The sequence below is a fragment of the Sarcophilus harrisii genome, chromosome X, assembly GCF_902635505.1.
Source record: "Sarcophilus harrisii chromosome X, mSarHar1.11, whole genome shotgun sequence".
Classification (NCBI taxonomy): domain Eukaryota; kingdom Metazoa; phylum Chordata; class Mammalia; order Dasyuromorphia; family Dasyuridae; genus Sarcophilus; species Sarcophilus harrisii.
The window spans coordinates 31,527,649-31,537,702 of NC_045432.1; positions in this window are offsets into that span (position 1 = coordinate 31,527,649).

Below are 10,054 nucleotides of genomic sequence, written 5' to 3' on the forward strand. Positions count from 1 at the left end.
CACTCCACTAGAAATCTCCTGCCGAGCTGACACTAAACCATTAACAGTTACTATTTGAGCCAGGCATCCAACCACTTTGGAATCTATACAACTTCATCTATTCCATATCTTTCCATTTTTTTTGGACTAGAATATTATGAGATGATGGATCAAATATTTTGTTGAAACCTGAAAAATTACATTAATACATTATTCTCATCTACAATCTTAATAAATTTAAAACAGAAAACATGTAAATAAAAGACAGCTTGCTGTGCATTCAGAAGCCTGAAATCAAATTCATCCTCAGACACTTACTACCTGTGTTGTCCTGACAAGTCACTTAATCTCTGCCTGCCTCAGTTTCCTGATATGTAAAATGGGGACAATAACATCTATTTCCAGGGTTGGGGTGAAAATCAAATCAAATAATATTTTTCAAGCACTTACCACACAGCCTGGCACATAACAGAAACATTAATAAGTGCTTGTTTCCTTCCTTTCCATATATTTTGCAAACCTAAATTGCTGGAAGTTAGTAGTTATTATTTGACAAAATTTGAAACTTATTCAAAATAAAACCAAACACCAAATCATAAAACAAAAATAACAAAAGAATGATATATCTGAACCTTCAAGGGGACCATAGTTAACATCTGGTCCTAAGTCCACATTTTACATTTGAAGAAACTGAGGCCCAGAGTGGCACAGTGAATAAATCAAGGTGCCAAAAGTGGCCTTTTGACTCAGTTTCTCTGTCTCTGAATTTAGATCTCTTTCTAGTGTACTATACTGCAATTAGAGTTTTCTACAGCAAAAATTTCAGAATAATTCATTTTTCCGGTACCATTTTTGTCAGGCTGAATGTAATTAAGTAGGTAGAGCCTGCGGTGCCATAGCAAAGACCTTGATAATGCAGTGTCTTCTTGCCTTCATCCAGCTACTGTGGCCAAGGTGAGAAGGTCAGGCTTTTCAGGTTTATAAGAGTCCACAGGGATTCCATAAGCTAACCCAGATGAGCCCCTGAAGCCTACTGTGTGTAGTTTGCCAAATTTCTCTCATCTGAGTGCTATAGCAAAAACCTTTTAAATGATTTCATTCAATGTAGGATGATACTGCAGCAGAGCTCTCTTATTCTACCAGCCCAAGGCTCTAGGCTTTTAGACTTCCCCCTAGAAGAAACCACCTTCTAATGAGGTCCTTTTCAGTAATTTGTCTCTCCTGGATGAACTTTACAATGGATTCATACTCTAATGAAGTCTACCAGATAGTAAATACTGCCCCAGTTGGCCATAACTATGGCAAAAGAATAGTCAGAACCCTGGCTTGGCTTCTTACTCCCTGTATGAAAAGGGAAAAGTAACTTCCCTTCCCTAGTTGTCATTCACCTTCTCTAGAAAATGAAAAGTGTGGACTAAGATGGCACCAAAAGTCCCTTCCAGTTCTAGATGTGATGATCCTAGCTCTCCAAATGTTCCAGACTGCCCACATGATCTGGGGCAAGTTCCACTTAATCTCTCTGTATCCCAGTTCCTTCACTTGTAAAATGGAGATAATATTTCCACTGTGCAACTCATGGGGAGTTTATGAGAACCCAATTAAATAAACCCCACATAAACATCAGCTATTATTATTATCACTATGCCTAGAGTTCCAGAAAGAAATCATTTCAGGATTGTAAGGGTGCAACACTGAACAGAGAAATCAGTAACTAAAAATTATAATGTCTATTGGCATGTGATAAAAAATTGTGAAGGTAAGTTAGCATTTTCTTCCTAGAGAGACAGACTAACAGACAGGATAGAGATCTGGCCTCAAAGTCAAGAAGGCTTGAATGGAAGTCTACCATCTGCTTTCACTGCCTGTGTGGGATAATCAGTGCCCTCCCTGGTACTTCTCTTGCACAAAATCTACCTGGGACGTGCTTATCTGCCTTGATGGAGACAGTTATCTGACAAAACAGTTTCCAATTGCAAGGAAATCATAGGTCTGGTCCATATATGAACAAAAATCATCAACCAGGTTTCCATTTATAGATATTGTGATTGTCCTAGGACACATCAGTCAAGTTTGTTCATTCACAAAATCCCAAATATGCTTTGCCTGGAAAGCACAAGATTACACACGGTGCAGTTTCCCAAAGACTGAGGCCAGGCCTTCTTTGTTTCACTTGGTAAGCCCAGTCCTGAGTAGAGCACTAGACATACTGAGGGTACTTTTGTAACAACAGAGCTTCAGGGAAGGAAAGTCGTTCCCTTCTTTCTTGGACAAAGACAACCATTCTGGACCCAGAGGTCAATTCTTGAGTTCCCTCAGTAAATTCTCTGCAATCTCAGGAAATAGTCTTTCAGCAAACCTAAAATCCCAGATGTTGAGAAAGAAGCATGCTTTTGATTATTTTTCCTATCCATCACAGCTCTTATAGAGAAACTTTCCAACGGTGTGAAGGCCATTACTCACTCACCTTTCAGTCTTCCTTCCTCCGGCCACAGGCATCACATGGTTTGTGGACTGTGTTTCCTATTTCTTTGTCATTTTCTTCACTCTCCTCAGAAGCATCTCCTGGATGCTTTTTTTCTCGACTGGAAGATGGAAGTTTGATGGCAATTTCTGCCTGGATTCTTGATCCCAAAGGGAGAGAGACACGAGACAGGGTAGCGCTGACACAGCAAAGCTTAGGAGCAACCAAGAACATCCAAGGAAGGCAAAGGAGGGAAGCTGCATCAAAGAGCACCAAAGACTGGACTAGAAATGGTACCTCCTGAAATCAGACGCAGGCATGAGCAGTCTCCAGGTAACAATGTCATTGTTGATGGCACTGAAGTCTACTCATGTATATACTCTTGCCTTTAGTGCTGAGTCTTTGTGAGCTACTTATTTCCCTGTCTACTGTGAGGGCAAAAGAAGGATGCTCTACTCATTTGGAAATATAGCTAATGTGTTTTTCTCTAGTCTCATTCATTTCTATTCTGAATAACTATTTTGCTTTTCATTCCTGCCCTTTGCCTCACAAGTTGCTGAACAAATGGTCTCTTTCATCAGTTCTCCAAAGGTAAGACTGTGTGATTCTATGGTGGGCTAACTGAAGAGAATACATAGAGTAAAATGCCACCTTCCCAATTACAGGAAAAGCCCTCCCCAGGGATGCCAGCGACTCCCAGAAACCCTAATCAATAGCTGTACTTAGCTACAGGGGGACAACTATGGGCAATGATCACACACGGAAGCTGATCTGGGCAAAGTGAGAGAGTCTGGCAGTAAACATGGCCAAATCAATCCCAAATCTAACTATAAGCTTACAACCTATGGAAATGTATACATATTACACTATGAGTTCCTTGAGGAAAAGGACTATGTCTATATGCCATCACCAACACTGTCTTTTACTCAAGAGGTACTTAACAAATATTAAAAATTGAAAGTGTAATAACTGAAGAGATTTATGAATAGGAAAACTTACAAGAGAAATGGTTCATCCGGATCTTCTCTGGGAGATGAACAGGATGAAACATCTAATATCCTATTTTGAGAAATTCTCTAGAATGACCAATCACATGTTTCTAGAGAAATCTAATGATTAGCTGCATAATCCAGAACAAAATATGAGCAATCCTGTCCCTCTCCCTGCTAAGCATATATATACCAAACTAAAAGAAAAATATAAACTTTTTCATGGCCTGTCTATAGGAATCTACTGTTCTGAATAAGTTCAGTAGATATTTGCCCATTCTTCAATTCCATTTGTTCTGTGTGGCATCTTTTGGATAGAAGGTAGACAACAAAGTACAGAGAAAACCAAATGATATGTCATAATGGTAGGAGAGGTGGCCATGGAGTAGTGGAGCATAGAGCCCTGACACATGCCAGCAATGTGATCTGGGCCAAGTTACTTTACCTCTTGGGGTCTTAGTTTCCTCATCTATAAGATGAGAGAGTTTAATTCAATTCTCTTTCATTCTTGGACTGCAAGGAAGAGTTTATAATGACATGAAATGGGAGGGTGGGGACTGAAATGGTCGGAAAAAGGAAAGATATGATACTCCGGGGGAGCTGTGTTCTTTGGTACTCTCTGCACAATGATGCAGGATGTTCTTCTGCCTTTTCAGCCTATATATTTGTCACTGTTTTTCTAGGAATCTTCTACACGGGATCTAAACAACACACTGGATTTCTTCTCATTTTCCTTTCATGCATTCTTGGGATTGTGCACAGCCCTCTCAGGCTACCAATCTCTTCCCTCATTCTTGCTTCATGAGTACTCTTTGTCAAGTCATACTTTTATGCTACTTCTTGCATGCAAGTCATGGGGATACCGAGTTGCAACCTTGAAATGAGGTGGCATGGTAGCTAAAAGTAATAAACTTGGAATCAAGAAGACCTTAATTCTAATCCTTTCTCAGATACTAATTAGCTGGGTGACTCTGATGGGCAAATCACTTAACCTCTGCTTGCCTAAGTTTCTTCATCTGTAAAAGAAGAATAATACTAGCACCAATCTCCAAGACTTATTGTGAGGCCCAAATATGATAATATTTGCAAAGCACTTAACAAAGTGTCTGAGAGCAGAAACTTTATGAAGGTTTTTTATTATTATTATTATCTTAGTCTCAGTTTCTTCATCTGCAAAATGAGAAACATAAAAGAACCTACTTCCTACGGCTGTTTTAGGGATCAAATGAGATGACATGTACAGTGCTTTGCAAATCTTAAAGAAATATATAAATACTAGTTATGATAATGCTCCTCGTGTGTCTCTACAATCCTTTTATAATTTTAGTTCTTTCAAAAATCATTGTATTCCAAGGTTTTCAATATCATTGGGAGGATACTGATGTTAGAATCCTAAAGACAGAAATTCTGAGGGGAAAAATCACCTGAGGGATTTAGTAGACCTGAACCATGAGTCAGCAGGATGATATCATAATCAAATGAGCTAATACAAACTCAGGCCACATAAAGGAGACAGAGTTTCCCATAAGGGATAGGTGAGAGGTCCTCAGTGTTCTACCCTAATCTGTTATGGTGTGCTCAGTCCCAAGCCCTAGGATTTAAAAAGGACATTAATAAGCTGGACAACTTCCAGAAGTGGGCAATCAGATTAGTGACATATGAGGAGCAGTGGCAGGAAGTGAGAATATTTAACCCAGAAGGAAAAAAAATTTAAGAGGCCATGCTAGCTATCAAGTATTGCAGGAGCTGACATGAGGAAGATGGACTAAACCCGTTCTGTTTGACCACAGACAGCAGAACCAGGAATAATGAGAGGAAGGAGGAAAGAGGCAAATTTAGGCCAGAGGTTAAGATAACATTTTCTCACCATGAAAGCCAGCCTGTGTGAGATGAGCTACCTCTGTAGAAGGTAGCTTCCCTCTCCCAGAAGGGGTCTAAGTAGAGGTTGGGCAACCATTTGGCCAGTACAATATATGGGGGACTTCTTTGTGGCACAACTTGAAGTAAATGCTCCTTCCTAACTCTGCAATGTTGTGATTCTCCGATGGCATCTTTGCACTAGTGAGAATTTGGGGTATCATTGGAAGGGATGTATAATTTCCTAAATGCAATCTGGAGAAAGCTGACAAGTGTTAATTAGGGGCAATGAGGGATTTTGCTTCTCCATGCCCATGAGGATTGCTAAATCAGGAGGCTTGGCAGAACCTTCCTATGTCAGTGCTGCTATGTCAGCTTGGTGAATACAAGCACATGAAATGAAAATCCTAAGGCTTTAGAAAATCATGCTGACTTTGGCAAATCATCAACCCCCAAACCCTCTGTACTTTGGCAGATTGCTTGACTCTGAACCCCTGCACTCCACTAGCCGGCCCAGCTACGTCAGCCTTGAAGCTCAGGTATCTGCAGCCGATAGCCTCGTTCTACCTCTGCAAGTGATGGTTGTTTTCCTCTCCCCATGTGAGGAGTACCCTGCTTTCCAGAGCACCCACAAGGAGCTGTCTAATAAGTACTTTGTAATTACACAGATTGCTCCTGCTTCAGACAAGGGCCAATGGTGTCAGTGACTCGGAAAAAGACACCTGAGCTCAAGGACTTTGCATTCTAATGGAGGAAACAATACAGATCTGGGAATCATAGACAAGGAGGGTGATTTGATTAATGTTCTCAGAGAAGGAGATGGAAGTGGGGACAGAAGGAAAATGATAGAGTAGACAGCAATCCTGTATCAGCCAGCTAGTAACAGTGATAAAGATGAGGCAGTAAGAGGTGAAGATGAACCTACAGAGGACAGAAGTAAGTGGTACAGTTCCTCCTCTAGGAAGCTGGTTTGAAAAGAGGAAAAATCAGACAAAGAGAGCAAAATGGGTGATTTCAATCACATAATATTGCAAAGTTTTTGCATTAAAATCTAGAATTAGAGGGGAAACTGAACTTTACAGCAAATTTCTCTGATAAAGGCAAAGATTTATAGAATACTGTTATGAATATATAAGAATAGGAGCAAAAGATACAGATAGTTCTAAAAACAATAAAGACAAGCAACTGATATACATATGCAAAAAGGCTGATTCACTAAAAGGAGAAATGTAAATTTAAATTCTACCTTTTACTCTTCAAATTAACAAAAAGCAAAGGTCAATGACTAGAGTGGTTATAGGAGGATGGCCCACTGATGTACTATGGGTGGAGCTGTGCATTTCCCCCATCACTAGAGAAAGCAGTTTGGGTATACCCAAAGTAATTAAATTGTGCATTCTTTTTTTCCCCTAGTATTCTTTATTTTTTCTTTTTTTAATTAAAGCTTTTTATTTACAAAACATATGCATGGGTAATTTTTCAACACTAACCCTTGCAAAACCTTTTGTTTCAAATTTTCCCCTCCTTTCTCCCACCCTCTCCCCTAGATGGCAGGTAGTCCAATACATGTTAAATATGTATATATATATATATATATATATATATATATATATATATATATATTAAATCCAATATATGTATACATATTTGTACAGTTATCTTGCTACTGTGCATTCTTTTTGACTCACTGATACTACTACTGGCCATACACCTTAAAGGGAAAAAGTAGAAGGAAAGGGCCAATATGCATAAATATTTGTGTAATCACTTTTCATCTCAGCAAAGAACTTAAAATGTGCCAGTCATGTTAAGGATGGTTGAACACATTATGGCATACAAACATAATAAAATAATATATTACACCAAATAAAGGAAAGAAAGGGAGCGAGACTAGAGATATCTGTGGAGATTTCTCTGAACTGATGTTAGTAAAGTAAGCATAACCAGGAGAACAATGAATACAATACTATAAATGCAATAAAAATATGAACGATATAAAAACTCTGATCAATAGAATGACAAGTTCTAAGTCTAGAAGATTGATGATCATGATGAAACCTGCTTCTTACCTACTGGCAGAGAAACAGGGGATTATAACTAGAGAATAACACTTCCATTTATAGGCATGACCAGGATGTGACTCTATTTTGCTTAACAAAACTTATTTTTTATAAAGAAGGGCTTTGTGAGCAGAAGGATAGAATGATGCAAGGAGAGTTATAATGATGTCCAAAAGAGAAAAAAAAAGGAAAAAAGAAGTGTTGATGAAACACATTCAAATACAATGAAAAGAGCAAAAGAAAACTCAAAAAGGGTTGAGATCAGCAGAGTAATAATATCAGTACATTTTTGTTACATGTAATACATATTTTAAAAACAATTGTATATAATAAAGCTATCTTCATATCTAAATTTTATTATTCTTCACATATGGAAATATTGAGGTTTGTTGATTTTTTGTACATTTATAATACAAAAAAAGGTTTTCAATATTTTTTTAAAAGTCCAGTCCTTCAATGAGTCTATGCATTCAGCTATAGTACTTGTCATTCTAAAACCTTTCAATGTTTGAAATGAGTATCTGCCATTTGAAGAATCTCAAGAGGAGTTTAATGGATGTTTAGTTCCTTTATCACAGATGCTTTTTCAATGTTTAGAAGAGCAATCAAAGTAAATTTGTACCATCATTCCCCTAATTGCTTACATATATGTGTCCTACAGAGTGAACTCTTCAAAGAAACCTTTGGGTGAAAATAGATCTGGGCAGGCTTTTTTTAAAAAGCAAAAGTAACTAGAAAAAGTTTCCATGTAGAAGTAATGAACTTTCTTTTCAAAGAGTAACCTACTAAAATCTCAAACATGTGAAATAAATTGTCACAACCTTATTTTTTAAATGTCATGATAGACAGTGAAACAATTAAGTGAATACAACTAATTAAAACCAAATTACTAAATCGATAATGTAATTTACCCCAAACTAAAACTCACTCTGAGAGAGGTAAAATACTTAGATCTGACAAGTCAAGTTTGGATCTCAATTAGGCAATAAGGAACCATTTGCCAGAGGAAAAAACATAACAATTAAAAAAAAAAAACCCTCTCTTCTCAAATGTAAGATTAGGAAGTGCTCTCTGAACATAGGCAGAGTTTTAAGAATAAACAGCTTAAACCATTTCTATGGTTATCTCATAACAACCTACATTTCCTGGTTTGAGGGGAAGGAGTCAGTAAAAATAATATCCTATATTTCACAGAAAAAGAGCTAAAAAGTGATGAAGAAAAACAACTCCATTGCAGCATGGCTGCCTCATCTGAATTCTCAGGTAGTGAAGTAGGGTTAGCAAGGCCAGAGTTGAGTAAAATGAGTGCGTGTGTGCATGTGCATGTGTGTATTTTTTCCTGGGTTTCAATGTCACCAGAGACTTAGCTGCTGCTAAAACAACCATGTAATACTAGAAGTCCCTGCCACCCAGCCTCACCCAAGGAGGAAGCCATCTAGCACTAGCTGTGGCCACCATGCCTTGTGCACAGAGGACCCCTGTTGAAATATACAAAGGGCATTCAGGGCAGGGGGCGATTAGATGTTTAATAACAGACTTGGTCAAACTGACAGAGAGCAGTAAGGCTGGGAGAGACAAGACTCTAAAGACTGCTTTAGACAAAAACAAAAGGTAAAGCTCTTTATAATTATATGGGTGACAATATCTTAAATACAACCAGAACTTCAGAAATCATGCAATAATAAACCTGAAATGGACCTTAGAAATTATCAGGCTCAATGCCTGCATTTTTCAAATGAAGAAACTGAAGCCAAGAGATGGGAATGGACTTTCTCAGGATCACACAGCAAACAAATTGGAGGGCTAAGACATGAACCCGGGACTTCTGGTTCTTTGGAATCCAGGTTCAGTGGTCTTTCCATTATATGTCTTCTACCTTCCTTCTAATAAGTTATACTGAACTGAATGTTAAAATGCCTTATCATTGAGCTCTAGAAATAAGTGAAACTAGTCATGAGAAGACTATGTAGAGGTGGGAACCACGAAGGAAAAATGAATTATGTTTCATCACATTTATGTTAAATTAACTGGAATTTATTCCTGATGTTTAAAAACTCTAAACCATGTATGGCATCTACAATAACTCTATTAACTAGAGCTTTACTAATGTTAAAATTAACATTGTAATCAAATGTTTAAAGAGAACAACCCATTTCTGGACTATCTTAGAAAAGAGAGTCGTCTATACTTTGTTTATTAGGGTGGAATAAGGGCGGTTAACTTCAGAAAAAGTCACAGTGTGTTCTCAGAAGCATTAAAGTACTAACAAAGAGGCTTGGCTTATATGACTTGCAAAGAGGTAAAATTTAATGTTATATAAGTAGAAACTTACTTGAACTATGCAAAAGGAAAATGGTCAGCCCCAAAAGGTTGCCCTCCAATCCTTACAAGGGTCTTCATGGCAAAGCTGGATGGCTATTTTTCTGGAAATATCGGGGAAGGAGACAGTTCTTCATCAGATGCCTATTAGAGAGGATGGTCTGTGAAGGTCCTTCTAAGTCAAGCATCCTGACATTCTAGACCACATCAAATGGAGATTTCTATTCAATTTTGCTTGGATTTTTATTGGGCCCACTCAGAGTCTCAAAAAGTCATTCAACAATTTTGTGAACTAGGAGGATGATATTATAAAGACACAGTCCTATCTGCTAAGTAATTAAAGACTAAAGCAATTCTGAACTATGTAGGAATGAGGTTGAATAAGAGTC